Here is a 21,094-nt window from a genome sequence, read left to right on the forward strand (position 1 = left end):
CAATGAAAAAATACTGGATTTTTTTTCTTTTCTTTTTTTTTTAGGCAACGTAAGAGCGGAAGGAATGTTGCATACCAATCTCCAACACAAGAATGTGAAGCCGCTTCCAGTGAATTCACTGTCCCGAGAGATAGGAGCCGTTTAACATTTCATGTTAAGGCCAGGAATGCCAAGAGTGAGGTTTGGATAAGATTTTAAAATTTCCCAGCCAACCTACCAATTGAAAAATAGGGCAACTTTCAGTCTCAAGCGTGACAAACTAAATGCATCAATGATGTCCCTTTCCTTGCTCAGCTTGGGGACTTTACTGTCAGTATTCCCTGGGAATCTTCTGACCTGGAAGAAATTTAAAAAATAAAAATAAAAGCAATTAACACCACCTCACCACAAGAGTAGAGATCTCGAACATAACCCTTTTGAGAGAAAGGTAAGAAACCACCCAAAAGACAAAGGGGCAAGGTAGATTCTGTTCACCCAGAATTCTTCAAGCTTCTCTTTAGACAAGTCCATCCATCTGTTTGTCCATTTAGCTATTTATTTGGCAATCACTGACTGAGCGGTTCACAGTCAGTAACTGGGGTTCACAGGTCAATAAGACACAGTTCCTCTTCTTGAGGAGCTAATTCATATTGTAGTAACAAGCCACCAGACAACTGCACAGGCAAGTCCCATGCTACATGGCAGCTGTTATGATGGAATTAGCACAGGGACTATGAGTATACATGATGGGACAGATGACCTCACTCTGGGGGAAGTCAGTGAGAGAGTCTTTAAGGAGGTGGTATACATGCTGAGATGTAAAAGGAGTAAAAGACAACAGAGAGAGGAAAAGGAAGAGTGTTAGTAGAAAACAAGATGTGCTATTCATTCCTGGGTAAAATCCACAACTACCAGGCTTGTCACTCAGCTCAGGTCCCAGTGGGTTCTGTAGAAGCAAGGGACCTCTTGCAGCTGTAACATCCCCTAAGACCCAAAGCAGTGAGGGTGGTGATCTACTGGAAGGTAGGGTGATAAAAATGTTTTCAGAAGATAATCTGAAATGAAAGTTTAGTAATAAAAGTTGGAACCATATGGTAAAATTCTTCCCTTAAAAAGTGACATTTAGGCCAGGATCTAAAAGAAGAGTAAAGGGCGCCTGGGTGGCTCAGTGGTTAAGCCTCTGCCTTCGGCTCAGGTCATGATCTCAGGGTCTTGGGATCGAGCCCCTCCTCAGGCTCTCTGCTCAGCAGAGAGCCTGCTTCCTCCTCTCTCTCTGCCTGTCTCTCTGCCTATTGTGATCTCTGTCAAATAAATAAATAAAATCTTTTAAAAAAGATTAAAAAAAATAAAAGAAGAGTAAAATTAGTGAGTAAGAGAATAGAGATGGACATTCCAAGTACAGCAAATACCACATGTCAAGGCAGACAGCGTGTTATAGTACAGAGCACAGGGGGAAAGCTTGGCAAGAAGAGGTAAGAAGTTATGTGAATGAAGTCTAATAAAGGTTACTAAGCTGGTCTGAATTTGTGAAATATTATTTTGCATATCTCCAAAAGTGGTAAATCTTTGGCCTATGAAGGTAATTATTGAAAGCAGCTAAAAGTCATTTGGAACCCAAACTGATCAACAAAGTGGGTGTATTGTCTAGAAGACGTTTTCTTTAATCCAAAACAAGGTTGAATTATGAAGTGATAAGATAAACATTCTTTTATTATAAACTGTCTCTGAAGACCAACCAACTCCCCCCGAAAAAGACTCCTAATATGCTTTCAGAAATATTATCTTTTTAAAATAAGTACATGACCTCCCAAAAGGGACTTCTTTGCAGTAATAGCACTCAATTAGATGCTTGTTACCCTAGCTGAATTCTTTTTTCTTTATTTTTTTAATAATTGGCTTAGTGATGCTTGACCACCCAGGTGTGTCCCCTAACAGTTGATATGATATTGATGAAGATGGCAGGAAGATGGCATTGACAGGGAAAAACACTCTCCAGATTCTGGAGCAATGAAATGATTAAGTCTTTGTGAAGGATGTAACTGGGCCCCTCACCTTTTTCAATTCTCAGTCTAAGCAACGTCCTTATTTTATTTATTTATTTATTTATTTATTTATTTATTATTATTATTATTATTATTTTATTCCCCCTGAGTTTCTTACACAGAGGGAGTCAGGGGACAATGTTGCTTTTGCATCATTAAGCCACAAAATCTCTGAGGAAGTTCCCTCTTGGTTTTACACAAGAGGTTTGACAAATAGCAAACAGCAGCATAGATGGGATGGGACATGCCATCTGAGGCTTCCCAGAAGACCTTTACTACACATTAAGGGTGGGACAGGGAAAACATTTTGATCAAGCAAGTTTTAATTCATAATGAACTATAGTTGGCTATTTAATTGGAGTATGGATCAAGGTGTGGGGCTTAAAAGTCTTGGTTAAGCGTTCCAGGCCCTTTTCCTGATTTCAGAGAATCACGATTTCTTTTGTTCTGTTTTGTTTTTAAAAAAAGGAAACAGAAAGGAAACATGACATCTGATCAATGAACATTCAGAGTTAATCTGTTGGAGACTTAACATATTTGTTGTCTGTTGACCTACAGTGCAGAACTAAAGCCAATGAATGAGAGTCAAGAAGAGGCAGATTTCAATTTAGTACATGGAAGAGTTTTTGTAATAATTAAAATTGCTTGAAAAAGAGATTGCTTCATTAGGTAACAGAGCCCCAGCCCCACCCTTGCAATCCTCCCCATCACTAGAGGCTTTTAAGCAGAGCTAGGCTAGATATACAGGAAAGCTTTCTAGTTTGGCCAGGATAGGGGAACACTGGTTTAGAATCTGCAATCACGGGAGCACTCTAGCAATACAGGCCTATTGAATTGGGATCTAGGGTAGGACTAGGAGAGTCTAGTAATCTGGACTTTTAACAAGCTGTCCAGGTCATCTGATGTGCAGCTACCCAGGGACCTGGAGTATGTGAACCCCTGGTCCAAACAAGTCTATTTTCTGACCACTTGGTGAATTCTCATCATCTCTTGCCCTTTCCCACAAAACTTTTCTTCTCTTAGGGTCGATGAGAGAAATCCATCATTTTACTATTCTGGTTTGGAATTACTGACTTAGCTGACATTTGAGAGTCTCTTTTTATGCTAAGATTTTATGATTTAAGATTAATTTATTAGATCCTACTTGTACCACTGAGGTAGAAAGGACACAGGCTTGGATTGAATGCACTTGAATCAACTGGGAAGCCAGTTTCCTGACTGGGACAATGTTGGACTCTGAAATAGATGGTAGAACACCTCTTCCTCAGGTCTTGGCAAACAGGATACAATTGGGGAAGAATTTAGGAAGGACTACTGTGAAATGTGGAAATGTCTGAAAATAAAAATACCCTGGAAGTCCTTTCTATTCCTATGATTCCATTTTTAAAACTGGCTAACGTAAGAACAGCAATATTTAGAGTAAAACCTGATTCTCACTTCCTTGATAGAGCTACAGAAATAGATGCCCCACAAGTGGGGAATAAACAACATGTCTGGGAGAACAGCCAAGTTTGCATTCAGAGATGTCCTGTCTCCACGTTTAATACTTTAATTTTTGTTTCACTATAATAAACCATTTCTTCTCATTGCTTGAAAAAACCCAGCATGACATAATGGAAGGCCTTTCCTATTATGAAATCACTTTAATGGGGAGGAATGGTAAACTGTTTGCTTAGGAAGCCTCATTCTTTAGAAACCAAACTCCAGTGAGAAGGGAAATTGCTTCTCTAGAACGGACAAATAAGAGGAGAGCTCCACTATTCAAAAAAATTCACCTCCTCAGCCCAACTCCTCCTTAATACATATTTTTCACAACTTATCTATAGTTTCTGCTCTACAGCAGAAAATCCTCAACTGATGAAGCATTGGTAGAAAAATTCTCTTCTTTTTTTCTGTTTCTGCTTGGATGCGATAGGGTCTAAAAAAAATCCAAGCTGGCTCTCTTCTGCAACTTTTATCTTCAGTTATGAGTTCCTGACAAGAAAATAAGTCAGTTAGTTAAATGCCCAAGGGTTCAAATGATCTCACAAACTACATCTTTCTTTTAAAATTCAGAGGACTCCACTAGGAATTTCCAAATAGTCTGTGCATAAATGTAAGGACAATCCTACATTGATTTGCATAAAAGTAACATTGACTTGCAAGAGTCATCAATGGGTTGGAAAAGATAACACTGAACAGAACTCTGTATTTAAAATCTATATCTTTGCCTCCATGGGCAGCCTCTAGAAGCAAGGCTTATATGTGATCAAGATAATTTCTATACAAATAAGCTATCAAGACATCAATGAAAAACTCTTGAGTGTTCTTAGGAAGGAAGGAGCATGAGAGGTGTTGGTATCAAATTCCTCCTTCCTCTGAGTGGATTTCTTTTTCTCTGATGACTCCTACTTATAAGATGGAAATTCACCCCTGTGTCATCATTAAGCCTTGAGAAGTGTGGCTGTGATAGCAGTGGCATAATTTTAAAGTGTTAACAAGCTTTATTTGCTAGAACTATGGCAGGAACTACATCTCTTAAAAAACTCAAGTCTTTTCCAAAGGTGGTAGGAAACAGATTTTTGGGAAAAGGCAGCAGAGGGGCTGCTGGGTCAGGCTGATGAAGAGGAACCAATGGGAAAAGAGCTCTGCCCTGAAGACACTGGAGAGAAGGGGCTTTGGAGAGAGGGACTGACCTTTGATAACCACCATGAGTGATTTGGGGGGCAGAAAGAGATGACCAAAGAAGATTTTAGGCAGTTTGCTGTACGGTGTCCAGCACAGAAGCTCTCTGCTGCTGCCTCCAAGACCTCAGTAAAGCTGAGGTTTTCGATGTTGGGGCACCAGATGAGAACTCTTTGTAAGTGACCCCTATTGTGATGTGGTTTAAGGCCAGGGCCAGCTGGTCTGCTTTTACACTGATCAAATAATCATTCAAAACAAGTTTATTTTTGAGGTAAGCTCAAGGAAGGTAAACATGCATTTGAAATTATTTTGCTTAGCTGTTGAGTCTTGGTGATAGGAGAGTCAAATCTGAGCCCCATGTTCTGTTGAATTCTAGTGAGATATTTTAAACTGGAAAGCTTATAAATTCACATCTTTTACTGTGCAAGGTTACAAATGTCACATTCTTTACACTGTGCCTTATAATTTTTAATTTTATTGCTATACATGCATAGTTTTTGTTTGTTTACTTGTTTCTCATTTAGACAAAGGAAGAGGGAGAGATATTGGAATCCGAGGCCAACTCTGTGGACTCCGTTTTTGAAAAATCCAAAATAGGGGTAGTGGTAATCATCTGCTTAATTCACTTCCTCATGATTTAACCTAAAATATATTTTAAATGAAAGGGGGACAGGATGGCTTACACAAGAAATCTATCAATATACTCTATTATAGTCATAGTCAAGAAGGGCAATAATTAAATCAGCTTCATGGTAATAAAATTCAAAATAAAATTTGATAGATCTGTTACTTTTTGTGAAAAAAAGTTTTATGTCTGAAATCAAGACTTTTATGGCGAGGCACCAAGAACATCTCCTTATAATCTAATACTGAATTAAAATAACTGTTATCAACATCATTACTCAAGGTTATTCTAGAATTGCTAATTCATGCGATTAGGCAAGAGAAAATCAAAACCATAAAAGATGAAGTAAATTACATTTTTTTCAAATAATAGATATGTATACCTAGATATGAAAGCCTTAAGGTCAAATAAAAAACTACTGCTAACAACAAGATGAACTAGCATAATCACTAGCTAAAAATTAATACACAAAAATCAGTAGTTCTTGAATACAAAAATAAGTAACAAAATATAGTGGGGAAAAGATACCATCTAGGATTTAAAAAAAAAAAAGAAATACCTGAAATAAACAAAAAATATGCAGAACTATTCAACACAGTGAAGAATGCCAGTTACACAGGAGGCTCTCAGTAAATATGTAGGACAAAGACTAAATACGTCGGACAAAGGCATAAAAGAACAAAATTAAGCCAAAATGATGAAAACGACTTTGCGCTGGTAGAGAGATCAATCCATGGACTCATAAGGAGAACCCAGAGACAAACCCAAATCTACATGGGAAATTAGCATAAAATAAAGATGGTGCTTGAATCAGTAAAGCAAGATGGATTATGTGATAAATTATGCTCAGATAACTAGCTAGCCGTTTAGAGAAACAAAAAAGCAAATAAAACTAGATTACTACATCACACTTTATATCAAAATAGATTCCCAATGCAGAAGAAAATAAAAAGTTCATTTCATCATATGGGCAGGACTTCCTTTCTAAGCAAAGTTAAATCCAGAAGCCTGAAGGAAAAAAAAAAAAACCTAAAAAGTTTACATTAAGATGTTTAAAAACAACACCAAGAAACAAACAAATCATCATAAACTAAGTAAAGACATGCTAAAACTTGGAAAATAAATTGGATTTGGATTCATTTGTAATAGAAACCAAGGGAAGGAGGCAGTTAGGGAAGCAAGAAAAACAGCAGAAACAGTGCCAAGAAAATGAGTAAAATGATTGAGTATAAGATATAAGGGCAAGAGAGGAGAAACAAAGGTGTGCCTCGGGAAACAAGTGGAAAACATTAGTCACGAACTGGTTCACTTTGGTTTTGATTGAGGCTCAGAAGCACATCTGTTCCTTGCTAGCCTCACAGAATGGCGATCCTGGTCTTTGGATGAAGGTAACTTCGTCTTGGTCTTTGGATGATACAGCTGAACAGGTACACATCTAGACAAGAGTTGACAATATGTGGCCTGCATTATGCAAATGATCTGGCTAGACTTCATATCAAGGTATGGAAAACAGCAACTGCTGTCACACTTACTGAATGTTGTCAGGGGCAGCGGGCTTCTCCAACCATAGCTCAGAGGCCAGGCTGATGATAACCTGGGGCAACAGCAGATGCAGGACTCCGTTCAGAGAGTAGGCATGCCTTGAGCTGTTTTCCAGTGAAAGCTACTGCTACACTCCCACCAGCTGGTCGGTGTTACCCTTTGCACAGATGTAGGTGGAATATCCTGGAGCCACATTATAAAACGGGCAGCTTTGGAATAAACATTCTCTCTGGTACTGAATGAGAACTTAGTCACCTAGGAAAATATGAAATGAGTGGGGAACACTTTCTGTCCTTTGTCCTCTTAAACAAAGTTTTTAAACATAAGGATGAGTAAAACAAGGACTAAGATTGATGAGAAGGAGTTTCCATGGAAGTTCAGGATGGGAGATGTTGCATTTGAGGTTTTGGCATAAACCATGCAACCTTGCTTGTATCTCTGGCAAATGAACGCACTTGTGGAGTTTTAAAAATACTCCTTTTGAATAGATCTCCAGGCTCCTGGGGCAGAGGCCAGGGGTAGTTACTACCTACAACCTCAAAGGGTCAGAGAGATACATGCTTGCTTTTATCTCACACTTTTCCTTTTCTTGGAATGTGTGACATTTGAACCTATTCTGGATGAAAATAGCCAAGTATGGGACCCTGAGTCTTGGCCATTCCAACACCACTAGATCAAGTTAGAACAAATTCATTTTTATGAGAAACCACTCCTGGGCTCAACTAAAATTAAGTCAAAATGAAAATTTAGCTTCAAGACTTTTGTTGTCAATGAAACCTCTTTTTCGGTTTCACTGGTAACAAAATCAATTAAATTCACATTCCAGCTGAGGTGACGAAGCAAGAATATCAGTGACCTTTTCTTTTTTTTTTTTTTAAAGATTTTATTTATTCATTTGTCAGAGAGAGAGAGCACAGGCAGGCAGAGACGCAGGCAGAGGCAGAGGGAGAAGCAGGCTCCCTGCGGAGCAAGGAGCCTGATGTGGGACTCGATCCCAGGACGCTGGGATAGAGACCTGAGCCAAAGGCAGCCGCTTAACCAAATGAGCCACCCAGGAGTCCCTCAGTGCCCTTTTCTATTTGCCACACCCTATCACCCCTGCACTGGCACCTCCACCATTTCCCAGCGCTACGTAAAACTTTTGAAATCTAGATTTGAGATGAAAACCCCAGTCCTTTAGCAATCAATTCCCACTAGATCAAAGCCAGAAGAAAAACTCCATAGTAAGATCCTGGAAATCTGCTAAGCCACAACAGACACGTTTTTCTAAGTACCCAAAGGAAAATGAGTATGGCAAAAAAAAAAAAAAAAACCATCAATGATATAAGTTACTGTGTTAAATTCCAGGAGAGCATTTTTATCTCTCAAGGATAAAAGTACAGTTTAAAAAAATCTGAAGACTTATTAAGGGCAAACAATTTACCTAGTTCCTTATCCTTCCATCAAAAGCTATGGCCAACTTCTTCCAGAAATATTTCCACGGTGAAAATGAAGGGGGAAAAAAAATTGGAGGCATGTTCTAAGCAAGTTTTCAGACACACACGTGAGAGCAGGATGTATGATGAATACATAGGAAGGAAGCAGTAGTTTCCAAAGTGATTATTAGACCTTGAAGGCAGAAAAGGAAATGACAATTTCTGAATGCAGATAACAAAAAAAAGAATACTGGCCCTGTCAGATATTAAGTCATCCTGAGGTAGAAGACAGAGTCAACACTTGCTTTTTCCACATGGGTGGGCACTGGTGATGCGGGACTCTGAGATCAGCAGGGACTTCAGAGCTAAGACAGAGAGAACTCGGCATACTTGGCTGAGTTTTGTGGTCACACTCAGCCACGGTGTGGGTGGGCATCATGTTCACATATCTCTTCTGAGCCGTACAGTTACAGCAAGCTTGCTCACCAGAGCCTTGAGGATTCAGGAGTGTGCAACCATGTAAAAGTGTTTTTCCATTGCCATGGTGTCCAGTTCATGTAAATGGAGATGCCATCACACAGGATGCCCGGGTGATCCACTCCTTGCTGAATTTACCACCCCCCATCACTATCTACCCATTTGTATGTCTTGACCTCTTTTAACATGTCAAAAATAATCTCCTGTAAAAATGTCATTCGGGAAAACAGTCCTTTACCTAGTTTTAGCATTTCCTTTACTTCTAGTTTATGTCTTAATCAATGTAAATTTATAAAACACAATTTTATTTGATGGTAATTAAGATACCTGAGCTAAGATCGATATCAAGGTTTTAGATTCCTTTGTTTGCAACTGTCCCATCCCCTCCCAACATTTTTTTTTCTAATTAGCTACCTTTCTAGAGAGCCAAAGCACAACTGCACCCTGCCACTTGATATTTTCCTGCAAGATTCTTCTAAGGTCTCTACTTCCTAGGCTTTGGGACTATTTTGTATTGTTGGTCAAATACCATAATTACATCTGTGTGCTTTTCTCCTTGCCAAATATAAAATTCTAAAGGGTTAATCCAATAAATCAGGCAAAGGCCCATTAAATATACCTGAATTTTTCAACCTCTCTTTCTCAAGACCCAGTCAGTGTTTCCTCATAGTCTGTTCACATTGTTCAATAGTTTTGTAGGTATTTAATGAAGCAGACAGAGTGAGGCAAGAGCCACAGTAGGGCCGTCTAATTTAGTTCATTGTTTTTGATGCTGGATCTTCTCTGGTTTTTCTTTTTTCTTTTACATTTCTCACTGGTGGGGATCATCTGTCAGGTACCTCTAGTTTATCTTTGATGAACTGTGTTGGAATTAGTAAAGTTCAGGGACAGACAAGTAGGTTTACATGTCTTTTGTGAATAGATGGTAGTTGGATCCAAAATGATACAATACACAGTTGAGCACAGAAGTGGTCATCTATCTGATAAAGTTTCAGGTTGAGCCTCTAGAGCAGATACTGCTGGTACTCTTCCCAGATCCCCTCTAATCTTTTCTCATGTTTCTATAGATCTTCACCAGCTTCTGTGTGCTTTTTCTTTTTCTTCTGGTGCCCTCATATGAAATTCTGCCTCACACTCTGCTAGCTACTAGAGCTGTTTTTCCTACAAGGGTAGGAAGCCAAAGAAGTCTTGGAAAGTTTACTCCCCCCATGTTAGCCAATGACTAACCAGTGCAGGAACATAAAAGTCTACGTCTCTTATGTAATTCATATCCTGGAGTTTCCTTTGAGATCATAATGAAGTTATTCTCTAGGGCATTTTGTCTGAAATTTAACCTTTTCGACTCCCTCCCCTCTCTCTATCCCATTTTTCCCAGTCTCTGAGAATTCCAACCTAACATAGCTTTTAGCATGACTAGAAGTAAGGGTAACCAGAAATGGAGAAGTTAAGTGCAGATAGCCATGCAAGAAAGCCAACATTAAAAACGATATTGACGGTGGTTTGCTGTAAGCAAAGCTATATAAGGTTTTAAAGGTTACAATGGTATTTAAGCTATACCGAGTTTGGTAGTGAGTAAGTCACCAAATATACGTGAAATGTGGTCTTCATAGATTAGAACAAACCCATACTGAAATATGGAAAGATCTGTAGAAAATTAGTCATTAGAAATTCGTAGTTTACAATTAGGAAAACAGATTAATTTCTGGGGGAAAGTATTCCGTTCCCATAATTATTCTTCTGTTTTAGTCACAAATACGCATTAAATATCTACAATGCATACAAAGCACTCTGTTAGGCACTTGGGACTGTTTGCAGTTAGAAAAACAGACAGAGCTTAGAGTTTAGTGAAGGACACACACCAAAAACCAATCACACGACAAAAAATGGGTAAGTACTGTTTGCATAAGTGCCTTGGATGATGTTGGCGAAGATTTATGAGAGCATATAACAAGAATTCAGGGGTCATGGGTTGGCATACTCAAGGCAGGAGTGTGTAAGCTGAATGTGCAGTATCAGAAAAGTTAGTAATAGAGGTGAAGGAGGGTTCTACAAAGCCCTTGAGGGATCAGCATATGCAAAGCCCCCGTGGCAGTAGGAAAACATTCTCCCATTTAAGAGAGAGAACTAGTTTTTACCAACTACTAAAAAAACTCTCTAAAAGAGACTCAAATTTTGTTGATTTTTTTAAGCATTTATTTATATATTTTACAGAGAGAGCAAGCCCACCAGAGAGTGGGGAGGGACAGATGGAGAGGGAGAGAGAATCTTCAGGCAGACTCCCTCTGAGGGTGGATCCTGACACAGGGTTTGATCCCACAACCCTAACATCATGACCTGAGCCGAACCAGGAGTTGGACACTCAACTGACTGAGTCACCCAGGTGCCCCTTATCTTTGGGAAATTGGAAGGGGAGGTGAACCATGAGAGACTATGAACTCTGAAAAACAATCTGAGGGTTTTGAAGGGGCCGGGGTGGGTGGGTGGATGGGTGGGTGGGAGGTTGGGGGAACCAGGTGGTGGGTATTAGAGAGGGCACGGATTGCATGGAGCACTGGGTGCAGTGCAAAAACAGTGAATACTGTTATGCTGAAAAGAAATAAAAATTAAAAAAAAACTATTAAAAAAAAAAAAGAATTCCGAATTCTTTGACTCAAAACTTCCCATTTAAACTACACAGCAAGGAGCGCCTGGGAGGCTCAGTGAGTTAAGCCTCTGCCTTCGGCTCAGGTCATGATCTCAGGGTCCTGGGATTGAGCCCCTCATTGGGCTCTCTGCTCGGTGGGGAGCCTGCTTCCCCGTCTCTGTCTCTGCCTGCCTCTTTGCCTACTTGTGATCTCTGTCAAATAAATAAATAAAATCTTAAAAAAATTAAAACAAACTACACAACAGTCAGCAATCTATTCTCTGGAATAATTCAGACATTAGGTTTGTGCAGTCCAGCCACTTAGATAAATAACCATGAGCACTTACTTATCTTTTAATTACAACTCAAACTATTTTTGCATTATTTAGAATTATTGTGATTAGAAACTCCATTGAAGGAAGCAGAAGTCCAACTCCTCTTGATCTCAGGGATGCTCTGAAAAACTAGGTTGTTCTCTCAGCTCCGAAAACTTCAAGACTAGAAGAGCACCAGGTTCGGTGTGGATCACGGCAAAGATATGGGGGGAAAATAACCTACTTCCAGTTCATGAAGACAGAGAGACGCTTCACTGTCTCACTTGCTAAGTGCTCAACATTTGAGAAAGAAAAGGATTAATTATGTTTTAAGGTAAGGATATATAGCGAGAAGTTATTTGGAAAGACTACAAAGTGGGGGTGGTGTTTAAGAAGAAGAAAGCCCACACTAGCAATACCAGTGTGTGCTACTGGCTGGGTCAAAAGTTCTGAAGAGCAATAATGGAATTCCCATGGTTTAAGAGTTATGACTTGACTAGCCTAAAAATTAATGGTGAATTTCCCTCTAGATTTTTCTCCACCAAAAGACTCACTTGCTATGACTGAAATTCTTACTCTCCATTTCAGTTTTAAAAATAAATTGTCCCTAACTGAAGATTAAGGTACACAAGCTAAAAGCATGGGAAAGGAAGGTAATGATCCTCAAGGATTCTTATGAAAACCACAAAAGTGAACTTAAAGTACTTCATGAAGGGATGCAATATGTTCATTTCACAATGGCCATGAAAGAATGCATTCTTTTCTAAATAGACAGTTACATACTTTGGCCTGTCTTTAATTCTTACTTCTTAGGAATATATGAAGAAATCTTCAGAAGTTTAATTAAAAGTCTTGAAGACTCACTAAAATAATCATATCAGCCCATAAAAATATTACTTCTTTATATATTCTCTGGCTCAAGCTACTTACTACCACCCTAATGTCATGTCACAGTTGGGTCAAAAGGTAGTTGCCACCCTTTCCCAGCAGGAAAATATTATAAATATATGAGATATTACATATGCTTGCATGACATAATACATTTATGAAACTATGTATCTTTTTCAATTCTATTTCTTTTTTTTTAAGATTTTATTTATTTATTTGACAGAGAGAGATCACAGTAGACAGAGGCAGGCAGAGAGAGAGAGAGGGAAGCAGGCTCCCTGCTGAGCAGAGGGCCCCATGCGGGATCGATCCCAGAACCCTGAGATCATGACCCAAGCCGAAGGCAGCGGCCTAACCCGCTGAGCCACCCAGGCGCCCCTTCAATTCTATTTCAAATTGCTATATCAACCAGCAATTTTTAATTTGGGCTAACTTCATTTAGGTTCTGAGCTAGTGAATTTGTGTTAACTTCAAAACTCAGGTATTGTTATATAATCCTCAGAAGACTTGGAACTTTAGACATTTTTGTCTGCAGGGAATCCCATGAAATTTTTAGATATCTATTTTCTATGGTAGCTATCATCTCATTTGTAATGAAATATAACCCATAAAAAAAAAAACACAGCTGCTCCATTATCTAATAAAAGCCAAGCTTACACAGTTAGAAAATGACCTGTTATTTGCCCTGGTGCAGGTCTGCTAAATAATTAGGAGAATCATACAAACATTAAATTGTGAAAAAGCTTTGTGTTATATACTGCTATTGCCACATCTGGCTTTAAAAACTTCTACAGCTGCTCTTCATTAACACATCCAAAAACTCAGTGACTAACAATGTCACTGGTATACATAAATTAATAACAGTTTTAGTCACTGAATCTTAAAACTGGCTAATGAACATTCTGAAACCAATTTTTGTTTCTTGTTTGTTTCTTGTTTCATTTGAAACAAGAAAAGTTTATTTCATTTTATCACACAGATAGTATTTTCAAGTGTCTGGTAAGGTCAGTGCTGCACCGTGTTTTCATCATGACATTTAATCTTAATAGAAGAGAAACTAAATGACCTGATTTTGAGCTCAGCATATTGCCAGCAGATTATGGTTTGTCCAGAAATTATTTTTTTCCTAGGCTTAAGAATGTCAGATATATATTTTAGAGAAGACATCAGTTATCCACATTATAATCCTACAAAATTTCAAAGCATTGTGAAAATACTTATTTGTATTTTAAAAGCCATTTTAAATCACTTTCACTAATTTGAGATATCTATACCTTATAATACACACACATGCACACACACGGATGAATAAAGCCCAGTTGACATAATCAATTCTAGAGCCAGAAGTTAGTTCTCATTGAAAATAAAACCCTCTTTGCACTGTTTTTTGCCCCAATTTTATTATAATCTAAGGTAAAGCAATAATTTAGACTCCTGACTGTTACATGGTTCAACAGAAAATTCCAAAAGCATTGAGTTTTATTCTGATTCCATAATTAATTCATGCATTGTTAAACATTCAGAGCTTTGTTTTGGAGTTTTTGGTTTTTGTTTTTTTGGGTTTTTTTGACATTGGAAATAAACCTTTAGAAAAATATCTATGCAGACTATATACCAAAGTAAAAAGTTCAGACATAAAAATGGTCAACTCTAAGTCATTGACACCAATAGTGAATGAATATATATGTAATTAGCATCTACTTAAAATCCCAAGTCCTTTGCCTTATTTATCACACCCTCCTCTCAACAACGTATTTCAATGAGAACTTCTAATAAGTAGCAAAATTGACTAAGTTTCGTCTCCTCTATTCATTTTGTACTTTGCTTTCTAGGGCTTTCATGATCAAGGATACAATTCTAAAAGTCTCCAAACCAGGAAGAGAAGAGCAAAGATTCTAAAAGCTTTTCAACAGAAACAATTCAAAAAATTAGCTTTTGATTATCCAGTTTGTAGTGTGCATGGTTCTCTTGCATTTCTTTCCTTTTTTTAAATGACTAAGAAAATTCTGATGAAAGACTGATAAATAGTCTTCTTGTTTGTTTAAAAATTCCTTCCAACACACAGTAACTCAGCATCATTTGGGTCATGTTATGGGAAAGCGTAAGTTGGGCATAGGAGTAGAGAGACCTAAGGTGAAGAGAAGCAGGACTCAGAGATCACCTACACATCTGTGAAATATCCAGGGCTCCCTTGATAAGAATGTTCAGGAAGGGACATGGAGAGCCACATCAAGTAGAAAGATGCTTTAGAGGTAAAATTGAGAGGACCTGACCAATTGATTTCAGGAGGTGAAGGAAGAGGAGTCAGATGATTCCAGAGTTTCCAACTCAGACAATTGAGGAAATAAGTGGATTAGTAACAGGAAAAGACAGTGCAAGAAGAAGAACAGGACATTTTAGGTTTCTTCAGGGTGGTGTGACATAGAGAAAAAGATAATAAATTCTAAATTGGACCTGAAGTATATCTGCAGAAGAAAGACAAGGGAAGAGATTTCTAGGAAGCAGTTAGAAATGTGAATCTCGGGGCGTCTGGGTGGCTCAGTAGGTTAAGCCTCTGCCTTCGGCACAGATCATGATCTCAGGGTCCTGGGATCGGGCCCCACATTGGGCTCTCTGCATAGCGAGGAGCCTGCTTCCCCCTCTCCCTCTGCCTGCCTCTCTGCCTACTTGTGATCTCTCTGTCAAGTAAATAAATAAAATCTTAAAAAAAAAAAAAAAGAAAGAAATGTGAATCTCTAGTTCAAGGGACGTCCAGGGGAAGGTCAAGACATGTTCCAGGGCTTACTAGTTAGAGCCGAAGAGAGAACTATTGAAACACTCTGAGCAAGAGTGAAGGGCAAGAAAAGAACAGAACTTGGAATTCTGATAAACAACAATTAAGAGACAGAAGAAGAGATCAAAAGAATAGTAGACAGGAAGAGAATAAGAACAAAAAATCTATCTTGAAATTGAAGGAGAACAGACTTTCCAGAAAGTGATCAGTAATGTCAAATACCACATCAAGATTCAAAGAATGAGGACAGCAGAGAAACCACTGAATTTGGGAAATAGGGTTTTTTTTTTTTTTCATTAGTGACCTTTGAGAAGGTCAGATCAGGAGCAGAAGTCAAATTTTAATGAGTAATAATGTATGGAATATAGAAAACTAGAGATGGCAAATAAGTCCTATATAATAACTTGCATAGGAGGGGTTCCTAAGTGGCTCAGTGGGTTAAGCAGCTGCCTTCAGCTCAGGTCATGATCCCAGGGTCCTGGGAACCTGCTTCTCCCTCTCCATCTCCCCTGCTTGTGTTCCCACTCTCACTGTCTCTCTCTCTCTCTCTGGCAAATAAATAAGATCTTTTAAAAAAATAAAATAAATTGGGTAGGAAAGAAAATAAATGATGGTAAAGTGAAGGAGAAAGTTGGGTGGTATAGGGTTTTTTAGAAAGGGAAGATAACAAACGTATCTGTGGGTTGAGTGTTTGAAACTTATGCAGAGAGAGAGAGAAGTGGAGATGCAGAGAAGCTGATTGATGAGACAAAATCCTTGAGGATGGGAGAGGAAATATGACCAAAAAATAGGTGGAAGAATTAACGTAGCAATTCAGAAGTATTTCCTCCACTTCAACAAGAGGAAAAAGTGAGTGAAAAAAATAGGTGTGCTATAAGAACATTTTTGCTTGATGGTGTTTCTCTTCTCAGTGAAGCAGGAACCTGGATCATTAGCTGCTGCAGCTCTAAGCAGAGTGAAGAAGTTTGGTGTGTTTTCTGCGGAGATCAGGAAAAAAAAGCTGCTGGGAGAAGAGAAAAGGAACCACTGAGCAAGGTAGACTGAGATTAGAGATGATATATCTGTAATGAAATGAATCATGCACTTTTTCTCCAGGAGGTTCCAGAAAACCTAAATCAGAACCAGAATAATCACAACATTAAGTCACAAACTGGATGTTTTCACTTAGCAGCATAACGGGGAGATGAGAAAAGCTGTGGGATATGGAACTGCATTTGGGAGGAAAGTAAAGGCAGTAAGGGACATGAGGGAAATTATGTAATAAGTCAGATTAAGGGAACTGAAATTCAAATTTATTTTAATGATGAACTTTACTGAGCATGAGAGAAAGAAGTATAGAAAGATAAGAGGTTGTAGTCAAAAGGGAAAGTGCAGAGTTCAAGACCTCAAAGGTCACATTCTTCTGGGAGCTGACCCAGTTCAAGGCATATCCATATAAGTGTGTTGTTGAGTAGAGAGGAAGGGATAATTGGAGAACAGACATAAAGTAACTACAAGGATGTTAGATAAACAACCAGGATAAAGAACAGAATGGGATGTTGAAGATCAACTGTGGGCGTTATTAAATTCTGCATCAGTTGTAGAGAGTAACCTTTGGTCGGACAAATGACTACAAAGAGTGACAAAGGGGGAAATTCAGTTGCAATTATTAATAAGTTACTTAAACCACTCAGGGTATGAAACTGCTGCTGTCTGAATCTGGTGAGAAAGGGTAGGAGTAGACTTAGATGGCATGACTTTCCATGGAATAGGGGCTCTTGAGCTCAGGATCAGGAAGAATTTGTAGGTAAGCAACAAAGCAGACCCAGCAACCCAGGCTCCTGGGCTACAAGAGAATCTGTGGTTCGACCTAAGGAGATTTCAAAGGAAGAGATGTCATTGAGAAAAGAGGGAATAAAGAATCCAGATAAAAGGTGGGAAAGGGGGAAATTATAGTTGTTATTGAAGGGATATAGACAGACTTCCTGAGAGCTTGGTGCCTGCACACAGTATCAAAACCATAACATGAAAGAGCCTTCCACATAATTTAGGCAGAGGACTAGAAGATAAAAAATACATTGTCTACTTCTTAAAATTATAGCATCTTCAAAGTCTAGAGCATAATAAGTACTCCAAAAGTATTTCATAAATGAATGAGCAAGTAATTAAAATATTCTGTCCACTTATAATGAACAGGAGGTTTGGGATCATTTGCCTACTACTAGTTTGTACAGAGCCAACTGCATTCTCTCATTCTTTTTTTTAAAGATTTTATTAATCTTAATAAAGATTAAGATCTTCATTGATCCATATTAAGCTGTACTGAGCCCCAGCACCCTTCTGTTCTATTGCTCTCGGCTCAAAGTTTATTCACAAAAGCCTGAGTTTAAGGATGCAGCCTATGACTATAGATGTAAATAAAGTTAATTAGATATAAGGGGCTTGTGTACATTGCTTAGGTCTTTTCTTGAGCCAACCTAGCTTTATAAAAATAGATGTAAGTGTTTATTTCTAAAATTCCATGGTTTGGGGAGTACCCACATGACTCAGTCAGTTAAGTGTCTGCCTTCAGCTGAGGTCATGATCTTGGGGTCCTGGGATGGAGCCCTGCATCGGGCTCCCTGATCATGGGGAGCCTGTTTCTCTCCCTCCCTCTATCCCTCTTCCCAACTCATGCGCTCTCTCTCTCTCACTAACTCTCAAATAAGTGAATAAAATCTTCAAAGAATAAAATAAAAGTCCATGGTTTTTGAAAGATGTTTTAGAAGAGGCAAAATCATTGGAGGTAATTTAGGAAAAAAACCATCATAAAAGCCAAGACAAGATGAAGGAGTTATACTTCCATACTCTAGGTTCTACTATCTAGTTTCAATAGAGCACTATTACTTTTATGTATTTTATATTTGGTATTTCTACATTAAGATTTACTCTTTCTTTTGTTTATTTTCTTTTCTTTTCTTCTCTCTTTCATTTGAAGGTTGTGTTGTGGAAGAATATTGTTTCTCTGGAAAGTACACAGATTTTTCAAAGCTAACTGATAGTCCAGGGCTCACAAGGGACTAGTGCCTGTAAACTCCCTGATTTGAAGGAGTACTCTGGCAGTATGGTTAAGGTAGAGGTAGACATGTCCTTACAGAGCATGTAGCCCAGATTCAAATCAGATCAATGCCTGTTATTAGATTTCAGTGGATCCAGGGCAAGTTCTACAGAGTCTGAAAGAAGCAAATTTCTCTGGAGAATGATGACATTATCCTAGGCCTCAAATACTGTTTCAAATAATAAAATTTTTCAAATACAAAATCTACTAGATAATAAGAATCATACACAAGGGGAGACAAGATAACATAGGTGAGAACCAGCAGAAACAACAGATACAGAAATAGACCTACAGGAGCTCCAAATACTATGGTTATCAGGCACAACTTTAGATTAATTCTACTTGTTATTTTCAGGGAGATAAAAGGTAATATGGAGATTTCAGCAGGGACTGGCAATAACTTTTTTAGAGTAGCAAATTTGGAAAGAGCTATATAAAATCCTAGAACACTGAAGAAAACCAGAAAACTGGACTCAACCTCCTCCCTCAAAAAGTAGATCTTGATGGTATCAGAAAGCTAACAAGGCAGTAAAGAATTACAGGGGAAGAGATGTATAGATGGACACTTGATTTATACCAGGTATGGGAAAACATATTGCTTTCAATAAACACTGTTGGTGCAGTTAAATATCTATATGAAAAATGTGAAACTTGACCCTACCTCACATTGTGTAGAAAAAAAAATCAATTCTACATATATTCATTTTTTGTGGTAAAGAAGAATTATTAGTGAGGTGACTAAAAGCACTAATCATAAAGAGAAAGAACACTAGCAGCAAACAACATGGAAAGAAGGAAAAGTTGAAGATAAAGAGAAAAAGAAATTTGATGGTATAAGTTCCCTGAAGAGTCAGGAATGTAATAGGATGGGGAGCAAAGGTGGAGATGCTGCCTACACAAAAAGGAGCAGGTGTCTCCCTGGAAACAAAAGGATGAAGGCAAATATAGATGTAGATGCTGGTAAGCTTGTCGATGAGGTTGCATGAAGATGGAGAGTTCCTACTTACAGATTTTTACTTTTTTGGCATCATAGAAGGTGAGAGAGGTAACATGTTGAGACTGTGTAAGAGGTAGGACAGGTAAGAGGTTTGAGGACAGTGAATAAACTCTTAGTTACTATTAGAAATGAGAGCCAGAACTGATGAAATATTTGGCTGTTTGGCAACAATGAGGGCCAGTTAAGACCAAAGACAATGTTTTTATCATGACAGTAATTTAGCTCAGTAGCCTGGACATAAAGAGAGAGAGAAAACAGTTGGATTGATATATATTATAAATAGTTTGGGTCTTGACAAGCTAGTGGAGTGGAAGGTCAAGAGGCAAAGGTATTGATCAAATTAATATTAAAGAATATTAATAAAAGTGATGAATTATATAGTTTAAGCTGCATAGAAAAGGAAAAGGATAGGAAGTGGCTGACTTCATGGGGATGAGGAGGGATCAAGAGACTGGTGATCCTGATGAGGTATGAGAATTGGGTATAGAAAAAGTAATCAAGGTATAGAATTGGAGGACCAGAGTCTATGACCTGAAATATCTGAATTTAAGATTTTAAGAGAGAGTAGGGAGGGTGAGTGATCTTAAGGTCCACTGTGTGCTCACTGGAGTATGTGGTTTATGTGGAATATAGATAAAGATCACTGGAGTGGAGGAGATCAAGATCTTGGGAGGCCAGAGTGTTATATGGGCTTCCCATGTACACACTGAATTCACCAAGAATGACAGCAAGGTGGACATATAGATAAACACTATGAGCCAGGCATAATAGGAAGACAGTAGGTAAAAGCAGAAAACAACTTTACACTGAACTGAATTATATACAAATATTTCTTATAAAACAAACTTATATCTCTATGCATGTCTCTATCTATCTTCTTACCCAACTACATACATAACTATCTCTATTGTGTCGGTCTATAACACTACAGGTCCGTAACTGTTGATAGATGTATAATAGTTGGCCATGCTATGGGTGCTTTGTGACGAAATAACTGGCTTGTAAGTGTTGTTGCTGATAAATTGATTTTATTGTAATTTTTCATACATCTTGAAAAATGACATGATTGTTTCTAATGCTTTGATATACCAAGATGTTTGTATATGGTTTTAGCTAGGTCACATGTTGGCTTTTTCCCTCTCCTGCCACTTATAAGAAAAATTCTTCTGACTACATTACTGATCAGTATCCTAATTCTAATCATAAACACAATACTATAATTCTAATATTTAATCATCTCTCTTGATAAAATGGAAAAATATCCTATCTTCAATTATACACAATTGAATCCTGGGGTAATGTTTAATCTGAGAAGATACTAGAAACAGGCTGGATGAGGTGAAAAAGGTTATGTGTAGACCTTCTCAGATATTTCTGGCCTAAAATTCCATTATCAAGTCATGCTTTTGGAATAAGCATTCATTAGTCTCTCTCTATGTTTCTTCAAAAAGGCAAATACTTATATTGAAGGGACAGCCTGATAAATTCCTGTAATGTTGGTGTTAACTAATTTATCACATCATTCTCCCTCATGATCCTTAGAGGATAGGAAGAGCAAGCAAACGGGAACATCAAGAATTTTCAGGGAGACAAGCAGTGGTTGGAGCGGAGAGTAGAGTATGGAAAAGTGAAAGAATGCAGCTATAATGCCTTGTCTTTTCAACTTTATTCAAAGGTTT

The sequence above is a fragment of the Lontra canadensis genome, unplaced genomic scaffold (assembly GCF_010015895.1).
Source record: "Lontra canadensis isolate GAN:19392208 unplaced genomic scaffold, GSC_riverotter_1.0 scaffold24, whole genome shotgun sequence".
Classification (NCBI taxonomy): domain Eukaryota; kingdom Metazoa; phylum Chordata; class Mammalia; order Carnivora; family Mustelidae; genus Lontra; species Lontra canadensis.